The following is a 19,923-nucleotide window of genomic DNA, read 5'->3' on the forward strand; positions in this document are numbered from 1 at the left end:
CACTTCTCTAAGGCAGCTGCTTTTCTAGGGTTTGTTTACAACCTAAGTGAAGTCACTCCCTTCCGACCTGCAGTTAACACCTTTTCTGGTCATCGATTTCTATACTTTCTCTTAAATGAAAACTGGTTCTGACTGAAGTGATGATCTCTGAAGGCAAATTGTTCACACACAGGTTGTTTTAACTTCTAAGGAAGCCCGATGATTGAATTTAAAGATCTCGGGGCTTTGGAACATAAGAATACAAATAGAGATGTTTTCTTGGAGAAAACTATGAAACTGAGAATTCTGAGACTACAACAGGAAACCCACCCTGACAACACATCTCCAACTGCCTCAGAGGCTAGTTCTTGTGCTCACATGATCATAAGCACCCCCTGTAGCCCATTCCTGAAGGTGAGGTTTGTTCCTGGGTTCACCCTGACTTCCCTCACCGTGTCTCACACAGTAATAGCTGGCCATGTCCCACTTTCCAGCTATGGATTTACAGATATAGCACCTTCTCTATAGATGACTAATCAGGTCTTCATGAAGTCTGCATATTTGTAGCACAAACATCAGGTTATATTGAGTAATCCGCTGCAAGCCCCAGGATGGCTGTTCCAATAAGGAAGGCAGCTGGAGGAAAAATTATATTGATTTATTGATCATGTAATTCTGGGTGGTTACCATTTAATCGGCCTCTGGCCTCCCCTTTATTTCCCAGTTTGAGTTCAGACCAAGTTGATGCTGGAGACAGATTATTCAAGGTACTGAAATTGGGGCAGATGTGGATCTCAGATCAGGGTCAGGTAAAAGACCCTGGAACCTGGGCACGTGAACCTATCCTAGGCCAGGTACCCTCATCCAGTAGGTATGTAATAGAGGCTCAGGGAGAAATGTTGTCTTTTGTCTCTGGAAGCCCCTGCAAATAAGGTCAAAGGTATTCAGTCCTGTGCCATCATCCTGGTGATGATGTGTCCACTAATAACATCTTCTTTTATTCATTTATTTAATGTGGCTGGAAATCCCTTTATTTGGGGGTGGGTGGTGGAGTGCTCTTCTGTTGATTGTGTGGCGGGTTTTAAAATTCTATATTGAAAAATGTCTTTTCCTCTGAGCTTTGATGATCTTCCCTAGGATTCTTGTGCCCAATCTAGCTGTCCAGAGGAAATCTCGAGTTTGTCTAAATCTTCTTTGTCAAGCTGTCTAGTTATTCTTGTTCTGTAGGAATTTTTGCTTTTTTATCTTTATCCATAGAGTTCTTTCAATTCACTAAACTGGTCTTTAGTTCATAAATCCTTCTTTTTAAAAAAATCATTTTATCAGGGGCTCGTAGAATTATCATCACAATCCATACATGCATCCATTGTGTCAAGTACATTTGTACATTTGCTGCCATAATCATTCTCCACTAACGACTGCTTAGTTGCTAATTGGTCCACACCAAGTTCTCACTTTCATTCAGAGTTCACTGAGATATCCATGTGCCAGGGTGCTTGGTCAGCATTTCTCAGGTTAGGTCCGAGAGGGGTTGGCCCGCTGTTGTTATCATGAGTAAGTCTTTGAGGACTTACTTCTCCATGAGTGGAGAACCCCAGTGTGCTCTGACAGGGAGTCCCTGGCACTGGACACACAGAGTGTCCTTAGGATTGACATATTTCCAGTTTGGGGTGAAGACATACTCCACTTGAAGTATGTCCTGTGAGGTTAAGCTATTGGTCCACACAGATGTAAAGATCGCCTAGAGCCATTTTTTTTTTTCAGGAACATGTTTATTATGTTTGAGGTGATACATCAGGTACTCTCTGAGCTACAAAGGGTAAAAGGAAATCTTCTCATTACATACTGATAAAGGTAAAAGGTAAAACATTTTCACAGCAGCATGTACCACATACTCAGAAATAGATCTGGGTTTAATACAAATGACATAATTCCTAACCATCTCCAGCTACTTTTATAACTTCATACAGATAATGAATTAGGCTAAAATGCACTATAATATTTGGTAGACTCAGGACCAGTATCCTTAGTACATCACAAAATACATTTTGATATCCCAAAGAAGCAAGACTTGCAAGTAGGCGTTTTAAACATAACTAATCTACAGCTACAAAGTTCTACTCTTGATAGCATTTACCTTTTTCGGGAGTCTCACAGTCTCCAAAGGATAAAAGCAGAGAGTAGAATCAGTATAACATATACACAGAAGTCCGTATTGTAAAGGCTATAAAGATTTGCAGCACAGTGAGAAGATGCCTTCTACTCCTTCACACTGCATACAAATTATGTTGCGTATCTCTTGGTCCACTGTCTGGCTATCCTGTCATGTTCTGCTCTGTTGGTCAAATACTGAGTGGCTATGCTTCCAACCAGAGGATCCGCAGGGTTGCAGTCTGTCAAAAGGGAACAAATAGCAAAACCTTTGAAATAGTCAAAGCAGGACTCCAGTTATCTTTAAGGATGTCCAAACAGATGACTCCCTGACTGTTGATGTTGCAGTGATAGATTCTGGGGTGAAAAGTAACCTTTGGTGGCTTAAATGGACAATCTGATGAAAATGTGATATCCAGAAAAAATACACCACCTTCATATACAGAACCTGGCGGACCAAGTAGAGTTGATCTCCATTCATAAAGGTCATCTCCTTTAGGCCCAGGACTACAGTTAGGAGGAGGATCAAGAGTTATCTCAGCTAGCTTCTGGATTCTTTTAGCACTAGTGGATAACTTAGCAGTGGTTTTGCTAGAGAGTTTGGTGTTTTTCTTCTACTGGGTGGCAGAAGGTTTTCTTTCTTCTGGTTCTTCAGGCTCTGGAGCGGCTGGGTCTCGCTGGTCTGCATCCGAACTCCCACTGCTGATGCTGGGATTCTCATCGTCCGACCTTTACCTATCACTGGACATCTTGGTGGAGTTATTTCTTGGAAAACTCGGCCGCCCGCCCGGCCCGCTCACACGCCACTATGGTGTGGGGCTGGAGCCAAATATTTTAGGGTTATCAGTGCACACTGGTAGAGGAGGTATATAAAATCATTTTCTGAGTCCTTTCCCTAGGTCTCAGTAAAAGGCCACTGTTAGTTTTGAAAAATGGATACAGTGGTTCCAGTGTATATACCTTTAATTTTCTGCCTCCTGCATCTTTTGTGACCTGAGTGAACTCTGGGAATGAGGGGAGGGAAGGGATCAATGACAAAATAAGCAGTAATTTATATGCCTTATTTAACATGGGTTTCACTACGTCGTTGAGGAAGAAACCAGATGAAATTGGGATGTACAAATTAGTAAATCAGTACAACTGAACCCTCAGGCACCTTGCTTATTGGGTAACATCCCTGCATATGTCTGAAACAGAAAAGATTCCTTGAGGCCAGGACAGAGTAGAGGGGAGATCCACAAGACACCTGTCATATGGACATGATGTTGTTATCACATATAATCATTTATAAACCACTTTATTTTGCCTTCTATGATTCAGATGAAAATGATTTAATAATTTACTGAAAATGTGCCTGTGGTTACTGGTTTTGTCTCTCTACCTACCTTAGTTCCTTACATTTAGGTAAAGTCTGAGAGAGAAGATAGTTCCACATACATAAATAGCAATGTGAGTTTCTTGATGGATTAGTCTGTAGGTAAAATTGGAATCTAGGTCCTGGATTAATGTTCTCTGTTCAAGAAAAGGAGTCAATGGATAGAAATAGAACATAAGTGTCAGGAGTCAGCTGTTGGTGGAGAGATTAACGTATGGTGACCAGATTATAACATTGGTAAAGGAGGACACCAGCAGGACACCATTGATAAAACTCATATCCTGGTGAAATAGCCACATGGCAGCCAAAAACCGTATACCCTAGCTTGTTGTGCATTCTTTCCAAAAATTGGGACTTTTAAAAAATGCCGCGTGATGCGAGAAAAATTTTTTAAAAATCAGGACATTCCCACCAAAAGCGGGATGTCTGGGAAAGGGCTTTATATTTAGAATGTGCCCTTCCTAACAGCTTATGTTTTGACTTGCTTAGGGCTTATGTATTATGGTATAAAGATATAGAGCTATGATTTAAACAATATAGTTTTGGGAGTTGGTTCCTCAATTTGAGACTTTGAGTTATAAAGTTAGGATTTGGTTTATAGAATACATTCCAAGTTGTGTTCCCGATTTTTAAATTGGAATAAATGAATTAGGCTAAATGTTTTAAATTGGTTTTTGGTATCAGGGAATGCTCAGGATATTGATAGCCATTTTGGATGGTGAGGGGCTTTTCAGGTGCTTAGGGTTTCAGTGTTTGAGGAGATTATCAGTGTGTTGTCAGGATGCTCAGCATGTTAAGGTGTAAGGGTTAATAGTCTGGGAGCTGTTATTTAGCAATGAATGGTTTGTGAATTAAGTCCCCAAAGTTATTTTTACGTATTGAAATGTAGCCTATGTTTTTTATATTTATTACCTATTTATGGCATATCTTGAAGATATGATTAGAGGAATTTTCATTTCTCTGTGGCAGCCTTTTCCTTAAAAAATCTTATTCTGATTAATGTAGTTTTAATATACAGTCAGTTTTTAAAATCTGGTGAAAGTGGATATTTTTGTAGTTTTTCTGAGGTGGGGTGATGTTTTTTCTCTTTCCTCTAAGCCTGACATTTTGACCTTTTTTTTTTTTTTAAAAGTAATGTTTATTAGAATATTAACATAGTGAAGTATACCCATTTTATGTTAGCTTTGTGGAGGGTTTTTTTCTCTTAACATTAAAAGCCTTTGACTTTGTTTGGTATGTTTTATGTGTCTATTTTGATACTTGATAATTATCCATTCTTTTGTAATGTAAAAAAGATCATTTGTTTATATTTATTGGTATATTACAGTGCTTATTTTATATTAAATCAACTCTAGGTCAGGTTTCAATTAATCATGGTATATAATTATTTTGATGTGTTGTCTGACTCTGTTCCCAATAATTTTAAGAACTTTTCCATGTAGATCCATTACCAATATCAGTCTGCAGTTTTCTTGAAGTATCATTTGACCTTGGTATTAGGTTATAACTGGTCTCATAGAAAATGTTAGCAGTGTGAGGAGCGAGGACCTAGCAGCGGGTGAGGAGGTTGTGAGCCAAAAAAAAAAAAAAAAAAAGAAAGAAAATGTTAGTAATGTACTCTCACAACCATGGTTATGTTTGTACCCAATAACTTGAACTTAAATAACACAACATAAAGTGTTTATTCATACTATGTGAATACTCTGGTCTCTAGGTAACAGAATCTTCAACTTTATCTTTCAGTAAACCTTGAGGTTTCTCAGAGAATTTAATTTTGATTTAGTAATGATAGACCTTTTGAGTATCCTGAATCCTACTTATCTCTCATAGATCACTTGCTCTAGCTGGGTCTGCTGGACGTGTAGCTGAGACTCCTCGGTGTAGAGGGATAAATGATTTACACAACTCTTGACAGACAAATTGGCACTCACACCTGAGTGACTGTGTGCTGCCATCACACTTGAGCCCAAGTTTGGGAAATACTCTCTCATAAGACGTGCTGGGTGAATCTTAGAGAATTTCCTTCAGCTCACTTCGAGGAGAATGGTGTAAATCAATAAGGAGCAGGAATTCCTCAGTGATTTTGTCATTGCTTTGTTATACACACACACACAAACACACACACACACGAAACCCATCCTTCTTTTTAGTAAGAGAGCTTATGTTCCAGAAAATGTCGCATGAAAGGTTTGGCATTGGTTACCATGGAAATAACTTTTGTAAACATAACTAACAGACTGGTATTTTGTGCATGTCTTGGGTACTGATTAGTGGATTCTGAAGTTGTTGTTGTTGTTAGATGTCATTGAGTTAATTCCACATCATAGGGACCCAGTAGACAACAGAAGGAAACACTAACCTCTCCGCTGCCATACTCACAATTTAGGATGAACCCATTGTTGCCATCATGGTGTCGATCCATTTAGTTGGGGATTCCTATTTGTCCCTTCCCTTCTACTTTACCAGATACACTATCCTTCTCCAGGGACTGCTCCCTTCTGACAACATTGTCCAAAGTATGTAATATGAACTCTCTCTATCTTTACCTCTAAGTAGCACTCTGAGCATACTTCTAAGACAGATTGGTTTGTGCTTTTGGACACCAATGTTACTTCAGTATTCTTAGACAGCATTATAATTCAAATAAATGAATTCTTCAGTTTTCCTTATGCAGTGTTCAACTTCCAATACATAGGAGGCAATTGATAATACCGTGATTTGGGTGAGGCGCACCTTGTCCTCAAAGTAAGATCCCTGCTCTTAAATACTATAAATAAGCCTAATTAGACATCTATACAATGTAGCTATTGATCTCTTGATGGTTAGTATGACCATTCTGGTTTTTTGTATTTTTTTCATAAGTTATCAGTATTTCTGGAAGGCATTACAACTTAGTCAAGTTTAAATTAAGAATGTTGCTCAAGAGGGGTCTGGAAGCCAACTTTACTCTGCAACCAACCAATGTAAAAGCCGGTGGAATGGTGAGCCTTATATTCAAGGTATGCTTGATGACTGGTATACATGAGAGAGTCTAGAACAAATTTTGCTTTTCTCTAGTAGCCTGACTTGCTGATTAGTTTTAGAGGAGCACTAGTCTGCACCCTTTATCCTATAACTGCAACCTCACACAGCCCTGCCTTCAGAGACACCCTGGGGGCTGCAAAAGGGCAGTGCCAATGATATCCAAGGAGCCACTCAGGCTAATGCCTCCCTACGTTATCCCAGCATAGCCTCTTCCCAGCACATTCATTTTGTTTTCCTGCCAAACTAGGTTCCTGGGTGGAGCATGTTTCAGAAGTTCAAGCCTAGGCACTAGCTTTTTGCCTTCTCCCTAGAAGAGCAAGACTGGATGGGACACTAGAACCCAAGTCAGTAAGCCCTCTCCTACAGTTTGTGTTGTTTGCCATCTGTCAGTATTACCTAGAGCTTGGAATCCAGAATTTAGGCCAAGGTGACACAATGGTTGATCAATCATCTCTTTCCTGGATCCATCTAAGTTTCTGCCCTCACCTTGGTTCTTGGCATCACCCATTTACCTAACTCTTGCCATTCCTTGATTGTAGGCTACAGTCTTTCCCAAAGGCTTGAAAATTGGACATCTGTAAACACAAGAGCTTTAAAGAGCAGCAAATAAGGATTCTCCTGGCTTGTTTTCTTGTTTAGGATATCTCTGTCTTGGCCAAGGTACATCTCCGATGTCCTATTGGTGTCCCTTTGTCTCTGTTGTCCACCTCTACAGCAAGTTTCTCCAGTTACCACACTATAGTGCTTAAATGGACTACCCAACCATAGGCATTTCCTCACACACAATACATATTGTAAAGAATTCACAGGATGCAAGGGGATAGGGGCAGGTTAACTTAATGAACAGCTCAGAATGGGTTGGAGTGGCATGTATGAGCATGATTCAGCTTGATCACTTTCAGCAGACATGTCAAGGATTATGGTCTGAGGTGCAGTATGAGCTGATAAAGCACGTTTTTCATAAAATACTCCTTTCTTCAGTTAGATTGCTGGTGAAAAGAAGATATTTACCTTCAATGGAGCTTGAGAATTTTGAGGCCTTAAATACTTCCATTTTATTCTGAAAATAAGTATTGTATATGTAGGATGTGAATCCGAAGTTGAAAACGATATTTGAGAAATTAGTTAAATTGCTCTGTAAAGATAGAGTAGGCCCTGTGTTTAATGCAAACACCCTCAGATTGGAGCATGATTTGATCCCAGGGTGTGGGGGTGATCACTATTTAGTGCACGCAGTACAGGCTAAGAACCTGCCATGTCTTTCTCAACACTGACTCCTCTTCTGTTTCAGATCAGAGATTTGCCACAGAGAAATATGAGCCAGTCTAGGGAGCTAGAAATCTGTAACCACTGTCTTGCACATTGAAGTATCACAAGGAAGGATTTAAACTTCTGACTGGTTTGTGAACCAAATCCATTCACCCTGGGGTTGCTGAGGGCATTGCTGGGCGTAGGAGCTTGAGGGGAAGCAGGAGGGATCCGTATTTCCTGGGGTCTGACCCCAGGAGAGCGCCAGTGGACAAGGGCCCAGGCTGTCCTGATAGTCAGTTTCCAAGGTCTTTGCTCATCTCCCTGAATGATGGAATTCACTAGGAAAGTAACTGTTCATAATTGTATTAGAACTTAAGTTCTGAGTACTCCAACTTAACAAAAGGCTCGTGTCGTGGTGGTTACAGATTGGGCTGCTAACTGCAAGGTCCGTGGTTCAAAATTCTAAGTCACACATGGGGTGAAAGATCGGGTATCTACACTTGTAAAGATTTACAGTCTTGGAAACCCACAAAAGAAGTTTCATCTTCTCCTAAAGGGCTGCTATAATTGGAAAACACTCGATGGCAGTGAGTTGGGTTTTAGGTTTGGGTTGCTGATGACAGTGACAACTCAGTGTCTATTAGTTATGTCCCCACTTTGATTTAGCCACCATCAAATTCTCTGTGATCATTAACCAAGCAGGTAGGTCATTTTCCCCTGGGGGAGAATGCCTTAGAAGTAGATTGCCTGCACTCATTTCCAGCCAGCCCCTCTCCACTTGCCTGCCTAGGTGTATCCTTGACGGAGGTCAACGTCCTGAGGACAGAACAGGGGCCATTGTCACGAGTCTTGCCTTCACGGGGTTTTTTATAAAGGCCCTGGGCCTATCTTGTAAGTCCCTCTATCTAATAATGTGCATGCCTAATCATTCCTGCTGCTGCAGTCCCATCCGTACCTGTGATGTATTAATCTGGCACCAATTGTGATCTGTGGCATGCCTTATGTTCTATGCCCTGTTTATTCAGGGTCCTCACTGAATCCTCAGTTGTTATTTTGACTTCGTGCTAATGGTGTGTGTGGGTGCGTGTGCACACGCATCTTTTATTATATCTTAAGTTTAATAAATGTTCTCCTTAAATTATATTTGACATATGGTTCACTTTTCTACTCTAACACACAATTTAGGATCACAAATAACTCAAGGTACAGTTCTCCTTTCGGACAGCATCTTGGCAGACATCTCTGCACGTAAGGGCAGGTCCTGCAGCTTTTTGGCTTCTGTCCTAAATGGGGAAAAGTTACAAAGGTCTTTTAGCTCTGCGGATAGATGCTCACTCTGCCCCTTAGCCTCAGACCAAACACACTCAGCTCTGTGTAGGTTGGCAAATCTAGTTCCCCCAATAAATACCCAGATGTACACCACTTCACCTACTAACCTCCTGCCCAAATGCACTCAGCTCTCTTGTTCGGTGGTCTGGGAATCCAACTGTTCTGTCTCAGTCTCTTGGTTCTGCTGCCACCGTGTCTCTGTTGCTGCTTCTCCCCATAATTTTCTCTCTTGTGTCACAGCTCTCTGTCTTCTGGATTGAAGAGTTTCAATGCAAGAATCTAGGATATGCCCTCCCCCCCCCCCCCGCAAGCTGCCATGTTTTCAGGCCGTGTCTCGCTTAGTCTTCCCCCATAAGGAAATGGCTGGGGAGCTCCAGGAAACGCAAATGAACCGGGCTGATGAGTCAAGGCAATGGGGTAAACCAGAGCAGCTCTGCGTAGGGTGGGAAGGCCATGGTGTCCACTAGTGACTGGCTGTTGGGGTGAATGTAATGCTGGTGATGGCCTACGGGAGCCTGGTATTTGTACTACTATTTATTTTTGTGAAGAGGCAAATCATGTTCTTTGCAATGAGATCTCGGAGGAGCCCTCATGTCCCTGTGGGGAACCCTCATGCCCCCAACGATCTGAAAGAAGAGATTGATATTCAACTATCCAGAGTTCAGGATCACAAGTAGGAACCCCAGCTCCTTGCAGATGATGATGCCAGACTGCCACAGCTGGAAACCCAGGGAAATCAAAACTGCTACAATTGTCTGTACAAGATGAAAGCTCTGGACGCCATTCATGTCTCCTGGATCCCATTTCACACTGAAGGCTGGCATCCTCATCCCCTAATAGGCAGAAATTTCCATTCCTACCTGCTCCATCTTCGGAACGCTACTACTCCTTTCAAGGGTGTGTGCAAGGCCCTCATTGATCTCCTGCTGCACGGCTATGAGGCAGCCTGCTATGGGCTTAGAGGTCTTTGGCCAGAGTGAGTATACCTACGCTCTCAGGAGGCCCTGACTGAACTGGCCACTGCGGTCAAAACACAAAGTGGGAGCTCTCAGCGACACCACCAGTCAGCAGCCAAAGACCTTACCCAATCTCCTGAAGTCTCCCAATGACCTTCCAGGTGACATACCTCCCCTCCAGTCAGAAGAGTAAACATGCCAAGCCCTTCCTCGAATTGAAGAACTTTAAGGACAAGTGTAATACCCTGGGGAGTACTCTGATGGACCTGACAGACTCGCTGGAGATGAGCCAGGACTGGAGTGTGCTTGCCAGGCAATCCTCAGGTTAGCTGGCTGGTGGGCCTGCACTCTTGCCCGACGCTCCCGATGTGTGCAAGATCATGCCTGGAAGACCTTGGGGGATATTTCTGAACAACAATTAAAACGATTTTCCCCAAAAGCAAAAAAAAAAAGAATCTAGGATCCAGGTTCTTCTTTTTTGATGGTAGTGAAATCCCAAGTTCTGTTTCTGAAATGGCTCAATTAAACCTAACTAGATGTCCAATGTGACAAATTCCCACATTAGGCTTTCTTTTTTTAAAAAATCGTTTTATTGGGGATTCATACAAATCTTACCACAATCCATACATACATCAATTGTGTAAAGAACATTTGTACATTCATTGCCCTCATCATTCTCAAAACATTTGTTCTCCACCTAAGCCCCTGGCATCAACTCCTCATTTTTCCCCTCCCTACCTGCTCCCCCCTTCTTCTTGAACCCTTACTAATTTATAAATTATTATTTTGTCATATCTTGCCCTGTCTGATATCTCTGTTCACCCCCTTTTCTGTTGTCTATCCCTCAGGGAGAAGGTAATATGTAAATCTTTGTAATTAGTTCTGCATTAGATTTTCAGACATCTAAATGGCGTAGCCACAAGGGTACCAATCTATTGTTGGGCAAGCTGCCCAATCCTCTTAAACCAAATAAGCCAAACTCAATGCTATGAAGTTAACACGGACTCATTGAGAGCTTATATGACAGGGTCGAACTGCCCCTGTGAGTTTCAAAGACTATCTCATTAACAGAGTAGAGAGCCCTGTCACTCTTGGGAGAAGTGCCATCTTTCTCTCAAGGAGAAATATGTCATTTCCAACTGCTGACCTAGCGATTAGCAGCCCAACAGTAATCACTATGCCACCAGCGCTCCTTTGCCTTGTTCACATTGGCGGGCGACAAACCCACGTAAATATTTGGAAGGAATTAAGACTGTATATTTGTATAGGCCAACTAACAAACTGTATTAGGTGCTACAAATAATGCTAAATTAATAACATTGTTTATCTTGAGAGTCAAAAGTGCACTCACTATGGGGGATGTATACTTTTTCATTTCATATATATATAAATTTCAATCTAATAGATGCTACATAAGTGTTTATTTTGGAGTCCTGGTTTTCGCATTTATTAAGAATTGGACTGCTAACCTCATGGTCAGTGGTACAAACCCATTAGCTGCCTGTCATGGCTTCAGAGTCTTGGAAACTGTGCAGCAGTTTTATTGTGTCCTATTGGGTGTTTATATGTCTAACTTTACATGATGGTGCGTTTTAAAGTGTTTCTAAACTGAAGTGATTGTACAATTTCTAGTTCCTTTAGAAGTTCATAATAGTTTTTTATATAGCCCATTTAAAATGTTTCCAGATGGTTTAATTAATCATCATTTTCAAAGTTCATTGATTTGTCATTCTCCTTGAGAGTCACACAGTAAGGAATTGATAGTTCTGTATGCTGTGAGGTAGGGATCCAGCTTTTTTGTTTCTTCCTCTTGGCATGTATATTTGATTGTCCAATCTGTATTATAAAGTCATCTTTTACTCACATGTTTAAAAATTAAGAGTTTTAGATTTATTGGTCATGGTATAAGCATGTTTTCTATCATTCAATAATGGCAACGTTAACAGTATTGGGGACTTTGTGTAAGAAGGGGGACAGAACAGTAACAGTATCTGGACCTACAGGTCCTGTGATACTCTCATTGTATTCTCTCATCAGCCTGCAACTTGTGCATCAATAGCAGCACAGAAGAAAGAGGAAGAAGTGCCTGGTTTGGGTATTATTATTTCAAGGATGTCCCCATGAGAGGTTGAAATTTGTGAGCATCATTGGAACTGATACAGTTAAGACAAACATAGAGCATCCCAGTTGCCGGCAGTGTCTAAGGACTAAAGTAAATGACCAAAGCTCAGGTGATTTTGATGTATATTTTCTATATTTCCTACTTGACTTGTAGAAGCCTGTATAACACTGATTCAGTTCATTGGAAAAGTGGGAATTTGGAATTGTAGAAGCTATAGCTAAGCTCAGATTCTGACTTCAACATTGGGTAGGAGAAGATTAGGAATATGTATATTGATCATATACATATTGCCTATGTATTCACATTGAACTAAACTATTGACATTGAACATAATACATCATCGAGGGTACTTTGGATGACATTATCTTTCAACTTATTCTATGGCCAACCCATGAGAATCATTCAAATGATATACTCTGCCTAGTTTTTTTAAGTCATTTTATTGGGGGATCGTGCAACTCATCACAATCCATACATACATCTATTGTGTCAAGCACCTTTATATATTTGTTGCCATCATCATTCTCAAAGCATTTTCTTTCCACTTGAGCCCTTGATATTAGTTCCTCATTATTTTCCTCCCTCCTTCACCCTCCCTCACTAACCCTTGATAATATATAAATTATTATTTTTTCATGTCTTACACTGTCAGATGTCTCCCTTCACCCATTTTGCTGTTGTCCGTCCCTCAGGGAGGTGCTTTTATGTAGTTCATTGTGATAGGTTCCTACTTTTCCCTTCCCCTCTTGGTATCTCTACTCTCATTATTGGTCCTGAGGAGTTTATCTATCCTGGATTCCCTGTGTTTCCAGCTCTTATCCACCCCAGTGTACATTTTCTGATCTATCTGGATTTGTAAGGGTGAACTGGGATCATGATAGTGGCGGGGAGGATGCATTAAAGAAATAGAAGGAAGTTATTGGCTTCATTGGTGCTATATTGCACCATGACTGGCTCCTCTCCTTCCCATAACCGTTCTGTAAGGGGATGTCCAGTTGCCTACAGATGGGCTTTCAGTCTCCACTCTGCACTCCCCCAAATTCACAATGATAGGATTTTTTGTTCGTTGATGCCTAATACCTGATCCCTTTGACACCTCATGATCACAGAGGCTGAGCTTCTTCCTTGTGGGCTTTGTTGTTTCTCAGCTACATGCCTGCTTGTTTATCTTCAAGCCTTTAACATCCCAGGTATTATATCTTTTTATAGCCAGGCACCATCAACTTAATTCACCACATTTGCTTGTGCACCCGCTCTGCCTTCAGCGATCCTGTTGGGAAGGTGAGCATCATGGAATTCCAGGTTAATAGAAAAAAGTGTTCTTGCATTGAGGGAGAACTTGTGTGGAGGCTCAATGTCCATCTGCAACCTTAATACGAGAACATATAAATAAATGCACATAGATCTATTTCCCCATCATCATATATAAATATATTTATTTGTACATGCCTATATTTAGACCTCTATCAATGCCCTTTGCCTCCTAGTTCCTTCCTTTATTTCCTTTTACTTTCCTCTTGTTCCACTATCACATTCAGCCTTCATTTGGGTTTCAGTAATTCCTCTCGGTTACATTGCCCTTGATCAAGCCCTACTAGCCCTCCTCAACATCAACTTTGGATCACGTGTTTCCTTGTCCCTGGATTTGCTAACACCCTCTTCCTTTCCCCCTGCCACCCCATGCCACCCCCCCCAACAGTTGACCCGTTGTTTTCTCCTCCAGATTGTTTATCCTGCCTATCTTATCTATATAGAACTGAAGAGATAATAATATACACAGAAAAAAAGACAGAGCAAAACAAAGCAACAAAATAAAATAAAACAATAACAACAAAAAGAAAAGCTTGTAAATAGTTCAAGGTCTGTTTGTTGACCTTTAGTAGTGCTTTCTAGTTGAGTCTGATGGGGTTACATGGCCTGGATCCAAAGTCTACTTTTGGTATTCCCTGGGGACTTTGTTGCTCTGTTCCCCTTGGTGTTCTGTTTCATGCCCGTAGTGTTTCACCTCAGTTTGGTGGGGTCAGATTTGGTGCAATTCCTGCACTGTCTCCAGTGTTTTTCCTCATAGCACTATGGGTCAGTGAGTGACCTTGTGTCTCCTACTGTGGCCAACCCTATGTTTCTCTCTGTGCTTTGACTGCTCTGTGCGGGAATATCATCCTCAAGACTTGGTGGGCCAGAATGTATTCCGCTCTCTCTTCCTCTCCCTTTATTTGCTCCTGTGTGCTCTGATAATGATATGACCCTCGCCCTGAGGTATAGCTTCAATGCTGTCCTCTTAAGTGAATTCTTTTGCGGGAGGAGGGACAGTTCCCATAGTTGGGATTGGTTTGGCCCCTCAGACCTCCCTATTGGCTCCCTGCTTCATGCTGGTATGTTGCATTCACATCTTGGTGCACTGGGTTGAAGTCTGGTCCCTTTTTCTCTGTGGAGATATAAACAATACCTTCCCCTTGGGTGGGTTAGTGCCCTATTCCCCTGCTACTCATGTCTTTTTATTTCTCCCCCTCCCCCCTCCTCTTTAGTTGCCTTCCATATGTATCCCTGGATGATTTTGGTCTGGCCCCTGCCATACTACCTGGACTTCACCCCAGGAATGTTTGTATATAGTAGCTTTTCCCCCTATAACTCTTTTGCACTTTTAAGCTTACCTCAACAGACTTATGTTTTACTTGTCCTTTTGTGCTTGGTTTACTTCACTTAGCAAAATTTCCTCCTGTTCTTCCCATTCGGTAATGTCCTTCATGTGTTCATCACTGCTTTGGGGGATGCGTAGTATTCCATTGTATGTATGTACCACAGTTTTTTAATCCATTCATCTGTTGGTGGAAATTTGAGTTGTTTCCAACTCCTTGATCTTGCCTAGTTTTTAAGAAATAAGATCACCTTTTTAGGACAGTTTAGTCTTCCGTGGGATTTTTGTTTGGTTAAGTATCTTTAATGCTTCTTTCTGAAAGTGATATGTTACATATCCTCCCAAACAGCCACATTCTCATTAATGCATCTAAAATGGGCCTTGTAGCCATAGAAGCTTAAAAATGGGTGACGTCTCACTTCCTCTAACTATAGAAGTAGGAGGGACAATCACCGATCAACATCAGTCCTGATTTATGTGAGGCAGAGCTTAAACATACCTGTGCCCTCCAATAGTTTTCCAGTTCTGACACTAGTATCTTTCCAACAGTCCTAAGGGTGTGCAACAGAACAGCAAGGGGAACAGAGCAGTCCTACTCAGCTCATTAATTTTTTGCAGTGGCCATGTACAAATTACAGTCCAGAGTCACAGGTAAAAATTTTATTCTGTAACAGAATGTAATTTGGTATCAGAATCTGTAGGCTATGCGTTGGCATTCATATTAAAGAACCATGTAGGCAAATTTTCTCTTCTTGAGGACAGGCCTGTTCTCTCTGTCCCTTCCAGACATTTAGCCCCCCTCAAGGAAGACTCATTTCACAATTCCATCTCTCTAGGCTCCTCTCCACTCCTTGAGGTATATCCTCCTCTTGATCTTGCCTGCCCTACCCATATCATGGCTGAAAAGCCCTTTCTGGATCTGTCACAATTGGCTCTGTCACTGTGTCCCTTCTTCCCTCGGCATTATTGCTATTGGTACAGCTCTTGACTCATGAATATTACAGTGCATTGTGCAGGAGCAGCAGTAGACCAGTCCCTAGGAGGTAGAGGTTCACGATGTTCCTTGATTTGCTCTGCAGTATCTCACAAAACTAAATAGCTATCAGGTAAATAACTCTTCAGGATGTGGAAGCTGGTGAATCTCAAATGTCAGGCAGCAAACTGTTGGCTCATGGAGTGGAGGAAGCTCTCAAATCAGGTCACACAGGCAGCTCACAGTTGAAGGGATGTCATGGAAATGGCTCCTGAATATCTGCAAGCTGGCAAATCCCTAATCTATGGGTTCATTCTGAACTATGTGGCTGCAGGGGCTAACAAAACCTAATCAACAGTTCAGATAACAGGCCAGTGTCCCACTGTCTCCTCTGAACAATACCTGCAGGCAGTTCTCTCTCTTGATATGATGGCTTCTTGGTTCAACCTAGCACCTTCACTGCTTAGGCCAGATTAGGAGGAGCCCCTTAGAGAGCATGTGATGAAAGAAGGCAGGTGCAAGAGGACCTTTTATTTAAAGTTAAGTCAATACTGCTCGAAGGTGGCTGAGAAGAATTTGTCCTAAGATTGACAAGAAGAGCTTATCCTAAGGTGGTTTCTAAGAGTTTCCCCGCACTCAGGAAGGGAGATAAACCCTATGAACTTTCTGTTTAGGGATCTGAGTTATAGCTTCTTATTCCTGATCCAAGGTTTTACTTTGTTCATTAATAGGCCACTTTGATCTATGAGTTTTGTGTGGCCATAGCCATGGATTATCAAACCCACAAGTGAGACAAAGAGTGGTGTGGGAGGAATGACTTATGTAAGAATTGACCAAAAATGTTGGACAGCTGAGCTCTGTTTGACCTCCCCCATCTGCACTGTTCCTGATAGCGGGTGCCACTGAAGGTACCGAGCCTCGTACGCTGGTGATGCTGCTAGGACTCCACATTCCATTTCACAATGTACTGTAAACTTGTTTGTTAATATAAACAGGTATTTATCTACTTTGTGTGAGTATAAATCAGCTACTTCTGGCTCATTCAGCTCATTTCACTGGTACTCAAAATTCTAATTTTATGAGTGGGTGGATTACTTTGGTGGTACAGAGGTCCCCAACACTCGAACCTTAGGAGTGACATTGCAATTGTGGCAAATATTAAAAGACAGAGAGCAGACAGCCGGACACAGGGGCTCCCTTCCCATGCCAGGACTGAGAGAGTGAATGTATTTTCCAGTGGGCATATATAATGGAGCTTACAGATCATTCATAAGGCACCCACCTCATGCACTTAGCATATACATAGTCAATGGGTAATATAAGTGAGTAACGCGACAAGCAATGAGGTGAGTCACTATCTTGACCTAATGCTGCTTGACTTCAAACCTGCCCTGAGCCCTCCCCAGGCATTTGCTACATTTTATAGTGGACTGGCTACAGAACCTGATTATTCTAATTTACTGATAACCTTCAAGCACAGTGAAGCAGCTAGGCAGAGAAATGATTCTTCTACTACTGTGTTTCAACCAAAAATAAGACACTGTTTTATATTTATTTTTCCTCAAGAAGACACACTATGGCTGATTTCCAGGGGATGTCTTATTTTTATTAAGTATGGCACAACAATCTACATTTATTCAAATATAGTTAAGTCACCTTATTGTGGAACATCAACCCTCAGTGCTGAGTAAAATGGCAGCCACAGCTTTACTTCTTCCCCCTGAAGACACACCATACCTAAAGCAAAGCGCCCTGCTCCTCACTTCACTAAGGAGACTTTTACATTCACTGTCTATGTCTCCCTCTCTGCCTCAGCTTGCAGCACGCACAGAACAACCGGGACCTGACAGTGGGGCGCTATCAGGTTGATGGGACTGCCCACACCCCTCCCATCATCTCCGAGATAGCAGCTGTCATGATGGGGCAGGTGAGAAAGGCTGTCCATCTTTGTTCCCTCTCTGTGGCGGTATGCTGCATAGCCATTCCTGTCACTATGTCTTATTTTCGGAATATGACTTATCTTGCACAATTGCTTGGATAACCTGCTATGGCTTATTTTATGGGTCTGTCTTATTTTCGGGGGAACACAGTATGATAGCTCCTATAAGACTGCTCCTTCATGGAGAGCTATTGTCGGTTGTACATTATTTGGCCTGGAGAACATGTATTTGAAAACATTCCTTTCTCAGAACAATAGAGATCTTTCTGAAAATAGAGCTAGTTTTCCGTCCCCATGGTTGCCAATGTAGAAATAAGGTCAAATACTTTGCACCAAGTTCTCAGTTTAGTACACATTATGGAATGTACAGTTTTCATTACTGTTTTGCTTTCTTTACTGTAAGATATTAAAAAAAATCTTCAAATGAAAAATACATCGTTAAATAGACTCCCCTTACTACAGGAATCACTGACATTCAATGATGTGGCTATAAAGTTCACCTGGGAGGAATGGCAGCTCCTGAACCCTGCTCAGAAGACCCTATATCAGGATGTGATGTTGGAGAACTATCACAACCTGGTTTCCATTGGTGAGGAGAATTCTCAAGTCATTGACCTTGTCACTGGCTTTTCCTATCTTATGTGTTAAAATCTTTGCAGTTTCTGTGGTGTTCTCGAAGAGGTAGATTCCCATTGTATTCTCTGGTACTAGGTTAATGGGTAAGGTCGTCTACTCTTGAGAAAACACCTTTTACTTTTTTTCCTTTGAACATGATTTTCCTAGAAATACAACAATCTGCATACTTTACAAACCTTAGGTTAAATTTGGTGTGTCTAAGATTATGTAATTCTTATGAACAGGTAATCTAATTGTCACCTCAGGTGCTTCCTCTCAATAGGAACAAGGAGAAATGGGGTTGTTTTTAGAGACAAGCTGTATGGAAATTTTTCAGGTGTGTGGTCAACATAGCTTAAGGGGAATTGGCCTGGGAGGTTGATTCAACTGTTAGAAGGCCTCACATCCATCATAGGTGTCGGGTAATACATAAAAGTGTGTGTTCCTTCGAATGTGAGACCTCACTTTTCCTACCAGTTGCAAGAAGTACTCCTGTAGCTCTTCTGAGATTAGATTTTTAGATGTCCATTTATTTGATTTACATTATTATATGTCTGTGTCTATAATTTTCTTTAAGGTTGTCAAAACTTTCCCCTTTATATGCTTGTACCTTACTATGAAAGTCCATCTTGCAAGCCTCTCTCCAAACAGAGAACTTGGAGTACATAATTGTCCCCAGAATACAACACATTCCTCTACTATTGTGCAAGCATGGATCTTAAGCTCCGGCCATAAATAGGTCTCCATTGTGTTTCCTTAGCTTTCCCCCTTGGAGTGTCTCTATTTTTGTTATTATTTCACAACTCATTTTGCTACTGTTATGAATTGGGTGACCCCTGTGAAAGGGTCCTTTGATCCCCAAAGGGGTCATAACCCACAGGTTGAGAAACACTACTCTAAAGGTATTGGTTTCCATTTTCTCATTTTTTCTCCTCTCTAAAGTTTTCTTCATTCTAGTGACATAAGTTCTTTCTGTTTTCTAATAGAGATGATCAAATTGCCTTCTCTGTTGGAATTGTTTAACAGACATATTTTTCCATATTTTATTCTTTTTGGTGAAATACGTGTGTGACTTCTGTTATTTTCAGGTATCTAAGATCATCTTCCCAGCAAGAAAATTATCCGCTTGGGATATTCTTTAGCACTGTACCTTCAATTTTTTTCTACTTGTAAGATTTAAAAAAATATCATTTTACTGGGGGCTCGTACAACTCTTATCACAATCCATACACACATCAATTGTGTAAAGCACATTTGTACATTTGTTGCCCTCATCATTCTCAAAACATTTGCTCTCCACTTAAGCCCTTGGCATCAGCTCCTCATTTTTCTCTCCCTCCCCGCTCCTCCCTCCCTCATGAACACTGGATAATTTATAAATTATTATTTTGTCATATCTTACACTGTCTGACGTCTCCCTTCACCCACTTTTCTGTTGTCCGTCCCCATATGTAAATCCTTGTAATAGGTTCCCCCTCTCTACCCCACCCTCCCTCTGGCTTCCTGGTATTGCCACACTCACTGTGGTCCTAAAATGATCATCCAACCTGGATTCCCTCTGCTTCCAGTTCCTA

At 41.3% G+C, this 19,923-nt stretch overlaps 2 pseudogenes; one reads left to right on the forward strand and one right to left on the reverse strand.

Moving 5' to 3' along the window:
- Nucleotides 1–2,262: 2,262 nt before the first annotated feature.
- LOC142443346 (ubiquitin-conjugating enzyme E2 E3 pseudogene) lies at nucleotides 2,263–2,921 on the reverse strand (annotated as a pseudogene).
- Nucleotides 2,922–9,562: 6,641 nt separating this feature from the next.
- LOC142443215 (protein C1orf43-like) lies at nucleotides 9,563–19,491 on the forward strand (annotated as a pseudogene).
- The last annotated feature ends 432 nt before the right edge of the window (nucleotides 19,492–19,923 follow it).

This window comes from Tenrec ecaudatus, chromosome 3 (genome assembly GCF_050624435.1).
Source record: "Tenrec ecaudatus isolate mTenEca1 chromosome 3, mTenEca1.hap1, whole genome shotgun sequence".
NCBI classification, from domain to species: domain Eukaryota; kingdom Metazoa; phylum Chordata; class Mammalia; order Afrosoricida; family Tenrecidae; genus Tenrec; species Tenrec ecaudatus.